This window comes from Cricetulus griseus, chromosome 8 (assembly GCF_003668045.3).
Source record: "Cricetulus griseus strain 17A/GY chromosome 8, alternate assembly CriGri-PICRH-1.0, whole genome shotgun sequence".
NCBI classification, from domain to species: Eukaryota; Metazoa; Chordata; class Mammalia; order Rodentia; family Cricetidae; genus Cricetulus; species Cricetulus griseus.
Window position 1 is genome coordinate 92,195,075 of NC_048601.1, and position 19,069 is coordinate 92,214,143.

Below are 19,069 nucleotides of genomic sequence, written 5' to 3' on the forward strand. Positions count from 1 at the left end.
AGGAACTTTCAAGTCTGGATTTTAGAAGGCTTCCTGCGGTATGTTTTTCATCCTCTTGAGTCTTGGTCAAAACATTCCAGTAGCAAGGTAGGAAGGTGTGGTAGTTTGGATGTAATTAGCCCCCACAATCTCACAGGGAGTGGCACTATCAGAAGATACGGCTTTGTGGAGCGGGTATGGTCTTGTTAGAGGAAGTGTGTCACTGTGTGGGCAGACTTTGAGGTTTCCTATGCTCAGGATACTGCCCAGTGTTTCAAGTCCACTGCCTGTTGCCTGCAAGATGTAGGACTCTGAGCCACTATTCCAGCACCGAGTCTGCCAGCACACCACCATGCTCCTGTCATGATGATAGTAGGCTGAACCTCCGAAGCTGTAATCGAGCCACTCCAATTAAATGTTTTCTTTCTAAGAGTTGCCGTAGTCATGGTGTCTCATCATAGCAGTAGAAACCCTGAGACAGATGGGTCCGGGCTTCCATGATTTATGCTAAGAGTGAGCTATGCTCTTCTTAGGGATCAGGTGGACTTAAATGTAACTTTTCTCGTCTGCCTCACTTTTGGTAACTTTGTATCAGTTGACCGATGAACTTTTTGTTGTTGTTCTGTGGTTTTGTGGGTGGGCCTGGAAATCAAGCCCAAGGCTCTGCCCATATGAGGCAAGTGCTTTACTACCAAGCTATAGCCCAGCAACCTTCCCTCTCCCTCTCTAATCAGATAGGGTCTCACTTTGCTGGCCTGAAATTGCTGAGTAGACCAGGCTGGCCTCAAACTCAGAGATCCACCTGCCTCTGCCTCCTTTCTGGGATTAAAGACATGTGTTATCACTTCTGGTTAAGACTCCTCCCTTTTTTTTTAATTTTCAGATTTATTTTTATGTTTTATATGAGTATGCTTACATGTATATTTGTGCAGCATATTTGTGCCTGGTACCTGTGGAGGGCATTGGATCTCATGGAACTGCCATGTTGGGTGCTGGGAATTGAACCTGGATCTTCTGGAAGCAGCCAGTGCTCTTTACCTTCTCTCCAGCCCAAAGTGTGTGTTTGCTAGTTTGTGTTTAGTGTGTGTGTGTATGTGTATGGGTAAGTCCAAGGCTGACATTGGGTGTCTTCCTTATCCTCCTTATATATTTAGGTTGGGCCTCTCACTGTACCTAGAGTTCGCCATTTCAGTTGGTCTAGTTTGTCCCAGAGATCCTTGCCTCTCTCCTTGTGCCCTCGAATTACAGGTCCCGCCCGCTTTGTACCTTACGTAAGTTCTAAGGATCCAGATTTCTGTCATGATGTTTGAATAGCCTTGCCTATGTAGCCATCTCCCCAGACCTAAAACCTGTGATAGCTTGTGAACACCCTTGCTCTCCAGCTGACTCAGCTCACATGGGGTTGTTCCCCATGGTGTTGGACGATTGGCTCTAGGTGTTTATGGATAGACCCAGAACCAGTCTGCTAGCTTTGTGTGGATTGAACGGCTTGACTTCTAGGTACTTGACTGGGTCCTTTTGGGTTGCTGTACCAATTATCATGCTCATAACCAACAATTTGGAGCCTGGGGGGCACCAGCAGGTCAAGTCCAGCCAGAGCCGCTCTGGGTGCCCTTTTTATCAGTACCAGTCCCACCATGAAGTTTTGCATTCATGACATAATTACCTCCCAAAAGACCCCATTACCACCTTCCGTCATGTAGGCACAGGTGAGACCACAAGAAGTCTAAGGCATCTAAACCTTCAGGTTATTTACTGTTTCTTAATGTTTTTGGTATCTGGAGTTTTAGGATGTTTTGTTTCATGTGCTAATATAAAAGAATCGTGGGTACAGTGCCTCCTTTGGAGACTGGAACAGATTCCCACATACTGTGGCAGAAAGCAACAGAAATCCATTCTTATGCAGTTGTGGCGGTCCAAGGTAAGAACCTGACTAGGTGTCAGCAGGGAGAGGCAGGTGGATCTCTGTGAGCTGGGAGTCCAGCCTGGTCTACGGAGGGAGTTCAGGCAAGTAAGATCCTGTATCAACAAACAAACAAACCCCCAGTTTTCAAAAGCACAGTTTCTATATAGTCCAACCTGGCTTCAGACTGCCTCAGCCTCCCAAATGCTGGGGTTACAGTAATGTAGCATTGTCTCTTTACCCAGTGCCCTGCCTCTTTAAAATTTATTGTATTATTTATTTGTGTTTGTGTTTGCATGCATACATACTCCACCTGTGCCACAGCGGCAATGTGGAAGCCAGAGAAGAACTTGCAGGAGTCGGTTCTCTCCTTGCATTGTGACCTTTGAACAGAGGTCATCAGTCTTGGGTGGTGGCGCACACCTTTAATCCCAGCACTCCAGGAGGCAAAGGCAGGTGGATCTCTGTGAGTTCTAGGCCAGCCTGCTCTACAAAGTGAGTTCCAGGACATCTAGGGCTGTTACACAGAGAAACCTTTTCTCGGAAAAAAAAAGTTTCTGACCAAGCTGTGTTCTGTGACTAGTACTGTCTTTGGAAACAACATGGGGGAAATACAATCTGTGTCCCCAAAACCTGGTGTCTGCGAGGGAGATACAAAGGTCAGAAGGCAATGCAAATATGAAAAGCAGAGAGCACTACCACAGTACTGTTGGGCGGAAGCACAGGAGACAGCTGACCAGGAAGGGATGGAAGATAAATGAAGGCTTCGTGGGAAAGTAACAGCTAAAGAGGGGACAAAACAATTAGTGGGATTTGAGGAAGATAGAGGGGAGCGGAGGGGTTCTTGGCAGACAGACTGTGCTAAAAGCTCTGAACTGAGCAGAGATGGGCTTGAGGAAGTAAAGTTCTTCACAGCAGGTCTCAAGGACTTCAGCCAAAAGCAAGCAGCCTTGTAGAAGCTGATTAACTCAGAATATACACCCCCCACCTGTGTCATTTTCGGGGCTTGTGAATCCCCTTTGCACAGACAGGAGGAAAAGGGCTCTTCACTGCTTGGTTCCTTTGCCCAGAATGTCACAGTCAGCACAGGGCTGCCGCCAAGGTGTTCATGCTGCACTGCACACCCTGGAGCTTGCTAATGTGTGACACAGAAACCCACCACCATCGCCCAGCCAACATCGTTTTCAGCTCTATCATAGGCTATTTTTATTTATTACTTTTGTATGTGTGAGGATGTTTATATGTTTGTGTGTTTATGGGTGTGCGTGTGTATGTAGAGGCCACAGGTCTGTGGGTGTCCTACCTCAGGAGTCAGCTGCTGTGGTTGTTGAGACAGGGTCTCTCACTGGCCTGACGCTCGCTAGTTAGGACAGGCTGACCAGTGAGCCCTAGGGGTCCTCCTTTCCTTTCTCCCCAGTGCTGAGAGCACAGCATGGCTTATTATTGCATGAGTGCTGGGGATGAACGTGGGTCCTCACTTGCATGTACAGTCCCCACAGCCTGGTGTCAGCGAACACACCCCCACCCCCACCCCAGTCTCCACAGCCTGGTGTCGTAGACTCACTTTATTTTGTCCTTTTTAATCACTGGATTTTTGTGTTCAGGGGTGGTAGAGAAGGTAAGTATAAGAAAATAGAATGCAAACTCGTTTCAGGTTTGTTTTTGTTTTTTGTTTTTTGTTGTTTTTTTTTTGTGGTTTTTCGAGACAGGGTTTCTCTGTGTAGCTTTGGAGCCTATCCTGGCACTGGCTCTGGAGACCAGGCTGGCCTTGAACTCAGAGATCCGCCTGCCTCTGCCTCCCAAGTGCTGGGATTAAAGATGTGTGCCACCAACGCCCAGCTCAAGTTTTATTGGTATAGAAATCATTTACTAAAGGTTCTTTTTAGATAATTTTTGTTTGGCTTGCAGGGGGAGGAGGGGGAATGGAGACTTGATTCATGGTGTAAGCTATATTAACCCTTTACTGCCATGGGACAAGCTATCATACATTTTTTTTTTTTTGGGGGTCTCGGGTTGGTTATTGCTTTTAATGTCTTATGTAGTCTAGTTTTAGTTAGTCTTTTTCTTCTTTGTCTGTGGAAGTCAGAGGGCCACTCTTCTCATGTTCTTTCACTGTAGATCAGGGATTGAACTTTGCCCATCAAGCTTTTGTGGCAAGCGCTTTCACCCACTAAGCCATCATGCTACCCTGGTTAGACTTTGTAATAGTAGTTTATCTTGATACTAAGTTTTGTCTTTGAAGGCAGCTTCATTTCTTCTTTTTGAGCAAAACTCTGACTCTAGTGTTGAAGTGAGTCATGAAGACTTGGAAGCCTCACTGAGTGATACTCCTTCTGTCTGTGTTCCTGGAAGGCCCATATGTAGCCTCATTCAGGTGGATTCATGTTAAGCCCTTCCAAGCCTACATCCGTCATTGTTCCATTTCTCCCTTCTGAGCAGAGCTGTTGGCCCATCGACTCCAGACACACTCTGGGCATTTCCAGGATTCCAGTGTGGTTGAAGATTAAACACCACTTGAAGTAGCTCAGCTGAGCAAATGGTTGTGATTTGCAATAATCTTAATTATTTCTTTTCTCTTAAAGATGTGACTTCGTGGTGTTTGGTTTTTCCTGGCTTAACAAAACACGGCAAGTCTTTCATTAGTCATAGCTTCGTTTCTCTGTCGTAGGAATTTTATCTTGACTTGCTGTTTAATCCGTGTTTGTTTAGAAAGAGGACCTTTGCTCAAGCTGCCCCTTTGCTACTGGAGACAGAGCTTTGAAGGGAATGACAGAGTCTGCAGCCCTTGCTGAGCAGGTTCAGTGTGGGAGTGTTTGCTAATCAGCTTAGAGCCACCTCTCCCTTACTGTATATTTTTAGAGTATTATCACTGACTTCTTATTAATTTTTAACTTTTAATTTCCCTGGCTTTCCTTCTCTGTTTTTTGGTCATAGCTATTTGAAAAAGAATGTGGTTCTAAGTTGCTTCACTCTTTTGAGGAATAGTTTTTTTGCATCTGTGGTTTTGCTTTTTCATAAATAAAAAAATATTAATCTAAAAGACCTTGGCATGCAAATAAGCTTGATGGTCCCACCCTTAGAATCTGACAGCTGTAATTCATGTGTGTGCATTCACAGTGTGCAGTGTTTGAGGATGTTCGTGTCATGCCATGCCACTTCTGTGTGGATCAGAGGACCTGTATGTTGGACTTCACCCTCCACCCTGTCTGAGACTCGCCGTGGATGGCAAACTCTAGTTGACCTGAGAACTTCTAGACATTTTTCTGTGTCTTCATTCCCTCTCACCACCCGGCTTCATGGGTTCTAGGCATCAGACTCCTCAGGTTCTCACATTTGAATGGCAAACTCTTTACAGACATGTGCTACCACACCCGCTTACTCAGACGTTCTTAGTGCCTAACAGCCACTTGTAATTAATGACAGTCTCGTGTCAGGGGGAACATGCCTGTAATCCCAGCACTTGGGACACCAAGAAAAATCTTTTTTTCCCCTTATCAGCATTGGTGTAGTGATTGAGGGTTTGTAGATTAAACTAATAATAGTTGGGTACACAAAGATAAAGATACTTCTACACATGTGGGTAGTGACACCCCAGCAGAAGCAGCTCTAGGGAATAGATAGGTAACAACATCTCAAAGTGGGAAGAGTATTCAGGAGGGTGAGGCGGGAGGGTTGCTAATCCGTAACTCGCCTGGGCTACATAACGAGGTCCAGACCTAACCCTGTCTCAATAAATAATAACAACAGCAACAATAATAAAGCTCACACAAAGCAGAAGGCTTTTTAAAAAGTGCTTAGGAAAGCATGACAGTTTTAACTTCTTCAGACATGACCCTCAATAAAACAGAGGGGTTCCATCATTATTATTATTTTATTATTATTATTTTATTATTATTATATGATATGGACGTTCTATTACAATGACAAGTATGGCAGACGCCTTCTTTAGAATCAGGTATCCCTGGGGAAAGTGAGAAATGTTTCATTCACAAGATCTGAAAGGGACTGGGGAGAATTGAGGTGGGAAAAGGTTTATCCTGTGAGCACGTGGACCCAAGTTTGATTCCTAGAACCCACATCAAAAAGCAGGGCATGGCCTCCAGTGTCGACTGGGGGCTCACACTTCCAATCCGAGCACTGGGAAGGCAGAAACAGAAGGATCTCTGGGGCTCTCTGGCCAGCCAGCCAGTCAGCACAGGTGACTTCCTGTGTTGTGTAGCTAAAACAGTAATAGAAAGCACCCACCAGGTGTCAGCCTTCATGGAATGATGATGTATTAGGCAAAACAACAAAATGGATGTAATTTTGTTTTTCCTTTTTTCATTTAGTTTTATCATTTATTTAAGGTGGGGTAACAGTCCTTACTGTCTTCCAGGGCACTCTGCTACCTTATGCCCAACAGCAGGTCACCCCTCACAATCTCATTTCAGCATTAGCTTTTCTAATGTGCTGTTTGGGTTTTGTTTCTCTTTTTTCCAAGACAGGGTTTCTCTGTGTAGCTGTGACTGTCCTAGAATTCACTCTGGAGAGCAGGCTTGCCTGAGATCTGCCTGCCTCTGTCTCTGGAATACTGGTATTAAAGGTGTGCACCGCCGCCACCACCACCTGGCTGCACTTTTTTATTTAGCCAGCTTTGTTAAGGAATTCATATACCATAAAAATCACTTAATTTTTAAAAATTGCTCCATGTGTATATAGCGTCTGCGTGCGTGCGTGCGTGCGTGCGTGCGTGAGGGCTCATATGTGTTGGTTAGAGGGTCCAGGAGTTGAACACAGGCCGTTAGGCTTTGGTGGCAGATTTTTCTCCCCTCTGAGCTGTCTTGCTCACCCTCAAATCAACCTTGAAGTGTACACAATGCAGTGATTCTTAGTGTGTCTGCCAAGTTATGGAAGAGCACCACTGTCTGGTTTTAGAACGTTTCGTTACCCCCAAGAGCAGCCCTTACCAGTAAGAACTCACTTCCTGCTATCTCCTCTTCCCAGCCCTGACAGCCTTTCTATAGGTTTCTGTGTTCTAGACATTTCATGAACTATAACGTGTGGTATTTTGCGGCTGAGTCTTTTCACATAGTTTTTCTTCAGGGTTCATGCATGTTACAGCATGTTCCGGTGCTTCATTTCTCTTCTGAAATGAACTTTGAATTTCAGAATAGTTAGATATTTACAGAAAAACTGAAAAGCAAGTAGGAAAGCTTCCCATGCACACCACACCCAGTCCTCTGTTATTAACAAGGTGATTTAATAGGGTACAGAAATGGAAAAGCTCAAGCACTTTATCTGCTAGAATTTCAAGTCTTTTATTTATTTAATTTATTATTATTTTTAATTATTATTTTACTGTTTGTGACTAGAAAACAAGAGCCCCCCCCATCCCCCCATCCCCCCTTCTTCTTGCTAAATTGAAATCCTGAAAATTTTTAGTTTGGAAAAGTAAGTCTCATGATCAGCTTTCATTTTACCCAGAAAGTCTAGCTTCACTGAAAGAGGAGGAAGCTGGGGCTGGTGAGATGGCTCATCAGGTCAGGTGAAGGTGCTTGCTGCCAATCCTGAGGACCTGAGTTGTATTCCTGGGAACCACAGGTAGAAGGAGGGCACCAGCGCCTGCAAGTTGTCCTCTGACCTGCACTTAGATACCGTGTCATGCTAAATAATAAGATACAAACAGGGGAAGTAGCTTTTCTGAGAATCTGTTTTCAGTCTATTCAGAGAGAGTGGCATGGGGAGTGTCTGTAGCATGTGTTACACAGTAAGGTTCTGATGAGCAGGGCAAGAGTCAAATATTTGCCCAAGAATTATTGCTAATTTTATTTTGCATCTTTAACTTCCAAATAGTATTCAAAATCCACCTTTGCTCGAATGAGTGTCGGTTTTGATTTTTAAATGACTTTTGCTTGTATATGGCCCACGTGCACCTGCCAGCCAGCCTCAGCATCTTACTAAGGTTCTGCCCATCACTTGTTTAGAAGTGCTTTGGAGAGCTCATTCCATACAAGATGGCAACTTTCTGAAAAATGGCATGCTGTAGCCAAGTGAGCTGTGGCTTTAGAGCTGTTGTGTGGGCCCAAATCCCATGCCTTCCTCCTTGAGCACACGGTGCGTCGTGAAAAGGGAGTTGATGTCCACGTTGGCAGGTAGTTGGCAGTGTAGAGGTGAGGTGAGAGATTCTCCTGTCTTTATTCACCTTCAGGTGTGAACATCTGAGCAAGAGTCTGTTCTGGATAGAGCACAGAAGCAAGGACTCTTACCCAGACATGGGCCGGTCAATAGCCTATTGACCTGTGCTCAGACCAGCCCCTGGGTTAGGTGCAAGGTAGTTACTTTGCGGATTGAGGGGGCTAATTTTCTGTGCCTGTGCCCTTTGTGGGCAGGAGGCTTTAAGCAACATTTTCAGAATTCTGGAGATTAGCAACCACAAATGGTAGCACCTGTGGGCCTGGAGTTGCAGAAACCTTAGTATTTCTTGGCCATTGCTGCACCACTCGAGGCTTGTCTTTGCAGTTATGTGTCTTTGTCCAAACTCTTCCTCTTTCAAAAGGTACTGGTCAGAGCGAGAGTTACATTACAGCTTCTAGTGACATCAGTACTGATGACTCAGAGTGGTTAACCAAAATGAGGTGACAGGGGCCACATTCCAGAGGTAACAGGCCCTAAGGTGTGTCCTAGTTGAAGGGTAGTTAGTGGGGGTTCACTTTTGAGTGGCTGAAGGATCAGGCTGTAATGCTTGATAGCAGCCTTGCGCCTCATTAAAGTTGTGGATTTCTCTTCCCCTCCCAACAAGCCAGAGAGAATCTAAAGGGTTAAACCAGAACCAGATGAATTCTGGTTCTGGTGCCCAAGATTTCTAGCAACACCAGCTAGCAGCCAGGCCTCCTTGTGTTCTGATTTCAGACTTAGAATCTCAGAGACCTCTAGTCTGTGATAGAATGAATTTCTCTTTTTAAGCTTCTTGTTTTGTGGGGAACAGACCTGGGAAATTAAAATATTGCCTCATTCCTCATAATAAGTATTTTGAACCTAAATCTGGAGTTGTCTTGCCAAAAGGCCTTTTGTTATTGTTCTTTTAAGTGTGTGTGTGTATGGGGGGTAACACTACGGGATGTAAATTTCAAGTTGTAAGCATATGGTAAAGCCAGGCATGGTGGCTCAGGTCTAATCCCAGCATGTGGGAGGCTGAGGCAGGAGAATCATAAGTCCCAGGCTAGTTTGGGCCATATATGTGAGACTCAAAAACCAAAAAACTAACAGAAAAAAGAAACAAGAAGCCGGGCGTTGGTGGCGCACGCGTTAATCCCAGCACTCAGGAGGCAGAGGCAGGCGGATCTCTGTGAGTTCGAGGCCAGCCTGGTCTCCAGAGCGAGTGCCAGGATAGGCTCCAAAGCCACACAGAGAAACCCTGTCTCAAAAAACCAAAAAGAAAGAAAGAAAGAAAAAGAAACAAGAGGCTGGGAGGCAACTCAGCAGTTAAGAGCACTGGCTGCAGTTTGAGGGGACCAGAGTTTAATTCCTAGCTCTCAACGTCTAGAGGTTTAAAGGGAACCAGATTTCTTGGGAAACAAATGCTGTGAAGGAGGGAAGTCCACTGGACCATGTCCCAAACCTGGCTGTGTCTCAGCAGTATGCTCGCACTCCAGTGGGGTGGGGAAGCACGCGGCTTTCTCTTTTCTACCAATCCCCAGGTCATTTCTGCACATTGCTCTGCTGTGGCTCATTGTGCTCCTGTTATCTGTGTGCTCAAGGGTCTGGACTGGCGGCTTCCAGGCTCCTGCTCCTTACTCAAGAGATTGAACTATAAACCCACATCATTCCAAACGGAAGCAGCAGTGCACATGAAAAAGAAATACACTATCACTCAATGTTTTGATTGACAAATTTGGATTATGTAATCCTTTGCTTACTGCATGCCCCCTACCCTCTGCATCAGGAATCTTCAGAAATACATTTGGATAGAAACTATGCACAAAAAGGGGGCATAGTATGTGTTTGGATGGTGTGTAGGAACCTTATTCCGCTGTCTGGAGTATTCTGTGCAGCTGGCTGGTGCAGGTGGATTCTTAGGAAAGGGGTGTGCAGAGTCCAAGCCAAGTGGAGTCCTAGATTGCTAACCTAGTCCCTGTGATTGCCATTCTCACTTCTGCAGGGAGAACTTTAAAAATAAGAAAGACAAGTCTGTTTTCTTGACATTCCTTACTTCTTAAAACAGTTTCTGAAAGTCATGTCAGCTTTCCTTTGTTGTGTTGTCCGTTTTACCTTTTCCTCGCTAGAAGAGTACATATTCACAGAAAATTGGGAGAGTGATAAGCGATAAGAAGGCAGGTTTTTCTTTGTCCTGAAGTAGTACTGCTCTCTCTTTCTCCACCCCCCCTTTTTTGTTTTTTTTGTTTTTTTTTTGAGACGGGGTTTCTCTGTGTAGCCCTGGCTGTCCTGGAACTAACTATGTAGACCAGGGTGGCTTTGAACTCACAGGGGTCCACCTGCCTCTGCCCCCCAAGTGCTGGAATTAAAGGTGTATGTCACCACTGCCCAGCCAGGGTCTCAGTTTCTTTGCATGGCCAAACGTGTTGTGCTCTATGCTGTTATATTTTAAAAATTGAACTATAATTCATAGACTATAAAATTCACCCTGTAGAGTGCACATGATAGAGTGGATTTTTTTAGATTGTCCACAGGGTTAGAAGCATCCCCATTAATTTCTGAATATTTTCATTGCCCCTAAAACAACCTGTGACTGTTACCACTACCTTCTTGCTTGCTAGCCAGCCTCTTCCTTGAGCTTAGAAATACCAGCTTATTTATGTCTTTGTAGATTGTCTGTTCTGGGTACTTAATAGAAATAGAGTTATTCCATGTGTGACCTTGAAATCCTGGCTTTATTGTTGTTTGGTTTGGTGTTTTAGACAAGGTCCCCCTATGAGGTCAGGGTAGTTTAGTGTGTGCAGTCCTCCTGTCGCAGTCTCTGGAGTCCTGTACTTAAAAGCACACTGTCAACGTGCTCACGTTGGCATCTTTCTGCATAGTATTTTCAAAGTGCCATAGTTTAGCATGTACTTTGTTTGTGTGAATGTGACAAATATAGCCTGTCCTTTGGTTATAGCAGCCGTGCAGCTACTGTGAGTGAGCGTCCCCGGGAACATTGTGTGCGTGTTTGTGGTGGGTAGAGATTTTCAGAGTTTTGAAAGGCATGTGCCTAATGAGTGGCCCGGTGAGGCATGCAGTAAGTAGCTTTTCAAGGAACTGACAGACCGATTTCCAAAGTGACTGTACTATTTTATATTCCTACTAGCAGTGTTGGAATGATAATGGGAAATTTGTAGTGCCTGAGTTCTTTAAACACTATATACACACCCCTCATCACAAACACGGCTGTCTTCATTTTCTTGAAGCGTTCTGTGAAGTCTCAGGGGTCAGTACGTGTGAGACAGATGCCTTCATTTTACTTTTGTTTTGGGACAGAATCTCTTATTCTTTTGGGTTAGCCATGTCTGTGTCACAATGCTCAGCTGAAACACAAAAGTTTTAATATTTTAGAAATCTTCGTGACCTCCTTAAGTGTTTATAATGATTGTTAATTACCTTGTTTTCTGTGTGGTTTGTAATCATCTAAACCATTCTGCATCGCTGCCTAGGAGAGTGATTTTTAGTCTCATTCCAGCAATTGACCTGTCAATGAACATGTCTGTGCATAGATTTTCACTCACATTCCAGATGCTTTCTTTAACATTGACTAAACAGAAATTAAGTTAGTGCATCAAAGGTAAAGCATAGCTCCTCTCTATTTTGCCCAGGCTGGCTTCAAATCCTCTATTCTCCTGCCTCAGCCTTCTGAAGGCTGGAATCATGGATACATACCTATCTGGCTTTGCATTGTTTTTAATTGTTAAATTGTGTGCTTTCTCTCTCTCTCTCTCTCTCTCTCTCTCTCACACACACACACACACACACACAGAGAGAGAGAGAGGGAGGGAGGGAGAGGGGGAGAAGGAGAGGGAGAGAGAGGGAATGTTTGAAATAGTCTTTCTGTAGTCTGGGGTAACCATTGAACTCACAGCAATCCTTCTGCCTCAGCCTTCTGGAACAACAGGCATGAACCACTGTACCCATCTTGAAGTGTGTGTGTGTGTGTGTGTGTGTGTGTGTGTGTGTGTGTGTGTATGTATGTATGTGTGTGTGTGTGACTTCTTTCAGAACCCTCCGGTGTATCAGCTCTAACATTTATTAGCTGAGATCATTTGGGCCAGTTAGTTTTCCTTGCTTTTTTATAGTTGGAGCTGCTGTGACTTTCCTACCTATTGGTGGATTTTAAATTGTACTAACTTGTGCATTTGGTGGTCTGGCACTGTTAATTACTTAGATGCAACACTGAGACCTTACGTATGCTGAGTTCAATCCTAGCATGAAGAAGAGACCGTTTTCTCTCTCCTTTACTTGGTGTTTCAGCGAGTTTTATCACACGGTGTTTATGGGGGGGGTATTCTTAACAACGCTGACTTTGGAGGGCACCTCTTCCTCTTTCCATGTTTGCTGCTGTTTGGTTAAAGAGGGCTGGAGAAGGTTCAGTGCCTGCCTCCAAAGTGTGGAGACCTGAGTTTCTCCCCAGTTTGTGTAAAATGCCAGTTACTTCAAGTCCACCCCAGCTCATCCCTCTGGAGTGGGGACTTAAGCCATGTGTGGAGGATCACATGTGTAAAATGGAACTGGGCATGCACGTGTGGAAGTGAACAGAAGTGCGGAAGCTCTGAGTGTGTGTGCACATATGTAAACAACAGGCAGAGACAATTCTTAAAGAAACGGGTAAAATTCACACCCTGTAAATTCAACCACCTTGTTCAATCAGGTGTTAGTAGTGTGTTGTGTGACCACTACTAATTCTAGAACCATTTCCTTATCCCTGAGAGAAGCCCTGTCACCTTCCAGCCTTTGCTCCCCATTCACCTCCTCTTGACCCCTGACCCCCACAAACCCTATTGCTTACTTGTGTGAGTGCAATCCTGTAGCATTGGGAAAGACTGGGCCAGGAATGGTGCTGTGGATTCCTTGTCTGATGAAGGGGGGATTAGGGGACTTGGGACCTGAGCTTAGCCAAGGGGTTACATAAGGCTCTTTCTTCCCCTCAGAGGGCAGCTTAAACTCTCTGGCACAGGTGATGGCCAAGTAAGAATTGCACCGGTTTTCATCTGTGTGTTTATGTTCTGGTTTAGGTGGATTTGGGATTGAAGAAACTTAGACTAGGAGGTTAAAGAGCTTGGGCTCCCACCTCTGACAGTTGTGGGGGTGGGGTGTCGGTGTGTCACTTGACTAACACTCCTAAGTCTTCCTGCCAATTTATCTAGCTGCAAAATGAGATGCTGTTACTTTATGGGCGTGTGTGGAGTGAATGATGGACAGGTCTGCTTCCAGACAGCACAATTCATAACCAAAGACAGCTGGTGCATTGGAGAGGATGGTATATGCAAAACAGGATGAGCGGGTCACCAGAGACTTCCCAGTATTCACTAGGGATTTAGTCAAGGGTGTGACTTGCTCACTCAGCTTTTTAAGCCATCATGGCTCAGCTCTGCCCAGTGGAAACATGGGAGCTCTGGATGCCCTTTTCACGTGACATTGAGGGTTGGGGTGGGGGAAGTGACTCTCCTACTTCTAATCACATGACTGAAAGCTAAAGTGCCACCTCCTCACCTGGTTAGAGGGTCTAAGTATTGAAAGTTAGCTTCCACATGGCATGCCTTTGCTCTAATGACTCCACACTGGACCGTCTGTGTGAGCCCAGGAGGGCTTTCCTAGTAATGGAGATGCCTGGGCAGCTAGTGGTCTGTGAGTTCAAGCCCCCTTGACCTGGAAGCTGTCCTTAGACATGCTGTAAGGCAATGGTATGACTCTTATCCAAAGTGTTGTGTTGGTGATATTTTAGGGAAATAATAAGGCAACACCTTTATTCTGTTTGATTTGGGTAGGTATTTACTAGAAATGGTTCCTGGCAGCTGCAGCCTTTTGTCACATAGCTAGTCTTTTCACAGAGATTCGGAACAAAGAAACACACGGTGTGAGGGTGAGGAGGGGGCCAAAAACAAAGGTCCTGGTCCTTTCCTGAGGAAATGACGGGTGCACCTGAAGGAAGCAGTTCCCATCTTGTTTGACATGGGGAATAATCCATGTCTGTCTGAAACTGGTTTCAGTGTCAGAAGGTTGCCAGGTGATAGGTGTGCTTGGTGCCCCAGCCTTTTGAGTTGTACTTCAGTTTCACAGCAGAGGGGTTACTGAGGATGACCTCGTGCTGTGCTGTTGTGAGAGTCTGTAACAAGTATGCCTGTTAGTTTAAACAACTGTGGACTTGGAATGAACCAAAGATTAGCTTTCTTTGCACTCAGGACAAAAAAAACTTTTTTGTTTTCTGAGACAGGGTTTCTTGGTATTGCTTTGGATGCTGTCCTGGAACTCGCTCTGTAGACAAGGCTGGCCTCAAACTCATTGAGATCTGCCTGCCTCTGCCTCTGAGTGCTGGGATTAAAGGTGTGTGCCACCAATGCCGAGCTTTTTTTTTTTTTTTTTTTTTTGGTTCTTTTGAGACAGGGTTTTTCTATGTAACAGCCATGGCTGTCCTAGAATTTGCTCTGTAGACCAGGCTAGCCTCAAACTACAGTGATCCACTTGCCTCCAAAAACCTATTTTTTAAAGACAGGCTTTTTACATAGTGTAGTTTGGCCTTAAGCTCTTGGCAGTTCTCTTGCCTCAGCCTCCTGAGCCCTTGGGCTATAGCGGTGTGCCACCACAGTTGACACAAACACTATTTTGTGTCTTCCTTTTAATCTATTTCAGGCTTTCTCACTTAGCTAGGCATGGACTAAGCAAAACTGTAAGCCATGAGCTCGTCTCACAGCCCTAGAGGTCAGCACATCTTTGTGGAAGAGATGAAGGAGAACGCCCAGATACGGATTGGCATGGAGACAGTCATGCCCAGCATTGTCCCTTCACCAAGTGAAAAGCTAAAGACAGGGTTAGCATGGAACGCAAAGAGGCCAAATGTATGCATCAGGAATTACCTTCCAGCTTTAGCATCTGGTGTGATGTGACGAGTAGATTTTGTCACACGCCTGATATCAACATCATCAAGGGTAATAATTGCTTGTATATCAGAGCTGGAGAGATGGCTCGGGGATTAGGAGCACTGGCTCCGTTCCAGAGGTCCTGAGTTCAATTCCCAGCAACCACATGGTGGCTCACAACCATCCGTAATGAGATCTTGTGCCCTCTTCTGGCATACGATATACATGGCAAGCAGAACACTGTATACATAATAAATAAATCTTTAAAAAGTAATTGCTTGTATAGTTCGTGAGTAAAGATAAAGGAAAGAGATGATAAAATGATACTGCTTTCATTTCAAGGATCAGTTGTTGTGAATGAGGGACAGACAAACACACACACACACACAGAGAGAGAGAGAGAGAGAGAGAGAGAGAGAGAGAGAGAGAGAGAGACTTTACCACTCAGTCTTGAAAATATGACAGGAGCATATATGTTAGGATTGTGTGTGTGTGTGTGTGTGTGTGTGTGTGTGTGTGTAGCCATGTTGGAGTATGAGTATGGACAGCACACATCCGTTATTTGAAAACCCTTCAGGGTTATGTAGCTTCTGGCAGGCAGGCAGAGTTGGAGTGGAGGCAAGCATAGTGGGCTCATGGTTCGGGAGCTGGTGTGAAAGCAGCAGGGACACAGGAGAAGGTTTTGGTATTGCTGAGGCTGGGGCAGCAGAGCAAGCTAGAGCTACATGGGTATTTTCAGCTGTCTATTGAAATAGTAGTGGGTGGATAAGAACAAATGCCACTACTAAGCTGAAGAGACACACGAGGAAACTGCTCTCTTGATGATTGTGATGGTTTTATGAGTGTTGGCATGTTGTGTGAAAACTTTCCTGGGGAGACACAAGTACACATCTACTTACCTCAGAGGGAATCCATGACAAAGCAAAGAATAGATACCACCAGAGACCAGCTTAGTGAACCAGTGAGCTTTATTCAGGCTGCTTACAGGAATATGGGTCAGTCAGTCACAGGAGCAGAAATGACTCAAAGACAGCCGTATCACCAAAGCCCACCCTAGAATGGGTGACAGCTCACCAAGTTGTGGACCTGTAGCTCATTGCACAACCTGCAGGCAGCTCAGCAGGTTGGAGAGTGTCCTGTCTAGGTGTCTCAGTTGGTCTAAACGCCTTTGAGACCGCTTGGCTGGTTTCTGCTTCTTCAGGTAGCTGGTCTGGTCTCAGAGCCATGTTTGCCGCTCAGCTCTCCTGCCTCTGAGATTTTTCTTGTTTACCGTGGCAGAGAGGGGCCTAGAGAATCTGGCCAGTTTCAGGGACTTCCTTAGACTATTTTGAGTTGTTTATCCTCCTGTGCTTAAGGAGCTCCCTCCCTGATGGAATGTTTTCGTCTCAGAGGAAACTGTTACACAACAATGAAGACTATCAAAATATATCACATTTTGTGTTATTTGCTGAACTTGAGTAATACTCAACAGCTTTGAGTTTGGAGTTCATGTCCTCTGCAGTCCATCGTCTGTGCACAGTGCAGTGGTTTTTAGTGTGTCACAGTGGATTTCATAACCCCAGAAAGAGCCTCCAGCTGTCACTGCCATTCCCCTCCTCCCCATCTTCAAGAAACCAGTTGTCTGCCTTCCTCCTGTATGGAATTTGCTATTCTAGACATTCATGCCGTGGAATCAGACAGTGCCTGGCTTCAGTTGTTTGGCAGAGTATTTTCAAGGCAGTTCTTTGTAGGAGAATGCTGTATTTTCTTCCCTCACTGTTGATAGATGTTGAGGTAGTCTCTGCTCTAGCTGTTGTGAATGCCCTGACTCTTTACCACCGTGCTCAGGAAAGCAGTAACCTTTGCATTGCCATCTAACTCTTCCTTTGCTGTTTGTGCTTTCGGGTGAACAACGTGAATCAGAGGTCCTTCGCATTGGGGTGGTCTTCAGTCCTAAGAGGAAGAATCTCCACCAAGATATGCTTTGATACTCTTTCTGCTTCAGTTGGGTTTAAACTTCACTAAGCTTGGAGAAATGTTTCTAATCCAGCTTGAGTGATATAAATTCATTTAAGTATGGATTCTGGTTTGTGAGAGGGTTATGGAAATGCTAGAAATATGTAAGGGATTTGAGGGGACGGGGAAGGGACATTCAACAAGATTGAATGAGCTAAGAAGTAAGAACCAGGGCTTGGGGGTACATGTGGCTGGTGATAGGAGCACACACATCTTCTGCTTAATGTAGGATGAGCCAAAATGTCAGACTTAGTAGGGGATCCTTGTGCTCTGGGAGAGTGATTGTTGACCTGAAAAACCATAATCAGATACCACCCCATTTCATTTGTGAGGATTTTATTTAATTTTTTAGAAATATTTACTTGTTTGTTGAGATAGGGTTTCTCTGTAGCCCTGGCTGTCCTAGAACTTGCTTTGTAGACCAGGCTGGTCTCAAACTCACAGAGATCTGCCTGCCTCTGCCTCCCGAGTGCTAGGGTTAAAGGCGTGCACCACCACTGCCCAGCATTTGCTTATTCTTGAGCCTAATATATGTTTAAGTAAATCAGGTGGTGGTGGCGCACACCTTTAATCCCAGTGCTCAGGAGGCAGAGGCAGGTGGATCTCTGTGAGTTTGAGACCAGCCTGGTCCACAAAGCTAGTTCTAGGACAGCCACATAGACAAAGAAACCCTGTCTTTAAGGACAAAAAAAAAGGGCTGGAGAGATGGATGGCTCAGCGTTTAAGAGCACTGACTGTTCTTCCAGAGGTCCTGAGTTCAATTCCCAGCAACCACATGGTGGCTCACAGCCACCTTGAATGAGATCTGGTGCCCTTGCTTGCATGCAGGCAGAAGACATAAATAAAATATAAAAAATTACAAAAAAGGACAAAACCCCCCAACAGTTTAAGTGTTCAGAAGTTCTGTTTTGAATGTTAACCCTGTTGTAAATAATATGCAGTAAACTTTTGCTATACATTTCCTAAACTTCAAATTTTACTTGTGCATACACACGCATTTGTGTGTGTGCATTCTGTATGCATGCATGCGTATATGAACATCATACCGAGTTCAGTTGGAAGTCTTGACTCTCCTGCCAGCAGAGCCCTGGGAGAGCATTGGCTCCACTGGCTTATTTATCGTTAGGTTTCACCCTCACTATCTGCAGTCTGCAGGCTGCAGGGCTTAGATCTGTCTCTGGAGTAATAAAGTTGAGGTGGCAAAAGCGAAGCTGAAAGCTAATATATTTAATTACTGAGCAAATTGCTTTTAGGAAGAACGAAGAATAATTAAGTAAACATATTAAATGGGTAATTATCCCTTACTGCCCGCTCCCCTCCTCTCCAACCACGCCTGTACCTCAGCTTACAGCATGTCCAAGTTACAGCTTCACAGTGAGTTGGAGGCCAGCCCACATTATGTGAGCGTCTGTCTCACAAGAAAGGAAAACAGTCTGTTAACAAGTTAGGAGTCAACCTTCCTGGAAGACAGCATGTTCCCAGTCAACTAGTCGGCAGAAGCTTAAAAGATGCACCGAGGTGTGGTATCCTTTGAAGGAGGAGCTTAAGACTCACGATGAAGCAGGGAATTGCCTTTAAATGTAGCCTGCTTCTTAACAGTTTACTGTGTCCAGAGTCCAAGAGCATCTTCAGGAACTACTTACTGCCTTTCATATGTTGAAAATTAAATTAATAAGCCATTTGCTGTAAATACACTGGAACTGACTTAACATTTCAAGGGGGGAAACCTTGGAAGCAGAGGGCAAGCTGAAGTTGTCTTGTATGACGAGATGCAGCCATGGCGGTTCTTGTTACAATGAACCTATAGTTAACGTTTCAATAACTTCTCCGTCAGGATAGGCTACAGCTCAGAGAGAGGAAAACAGCGTTGTGTTTACATTTTCCACTCTTGTTTCGATCTAGAAATGCTCACACCTTTCCTAAGAGCCTGCACGCTGACAGCTACTTCACGTGTGCTGCTTTTCAGTTGCTGTGTGTGCCTCATGCTGATCTTGTCTTGCTAGAACCAGTAGTGCTAAAAAAAAGGGAAGTTTTTGTTTTTGAAAAGGATCATCTTGCAGATAAAACTCTTTAATGTAGGCTTGTCTTATCACTTTGAATACGTGGAGCAAGTGAGATATAGGATGCATTTGTGTATGAGAATTAATGAGCAACT

The 19,069-nt window shown here is 44.9% G+C and overlaps 1 protein-coding gene across 1 annotated transcript in view; it reads left to right on the forward strand.

Moving 5' to 3' along the window:
- The window catches only part of Igf2bp3 (insulin like growth factor 2 mRNA binding protein 3), a 134,486-nt gene that overhangs the window by 65,403 nt on the left and 50,014 nt on the right, over positions 1-19,069 (forward strand). The gene's annotated exons all lie outside the window — the stretch shown is intronic.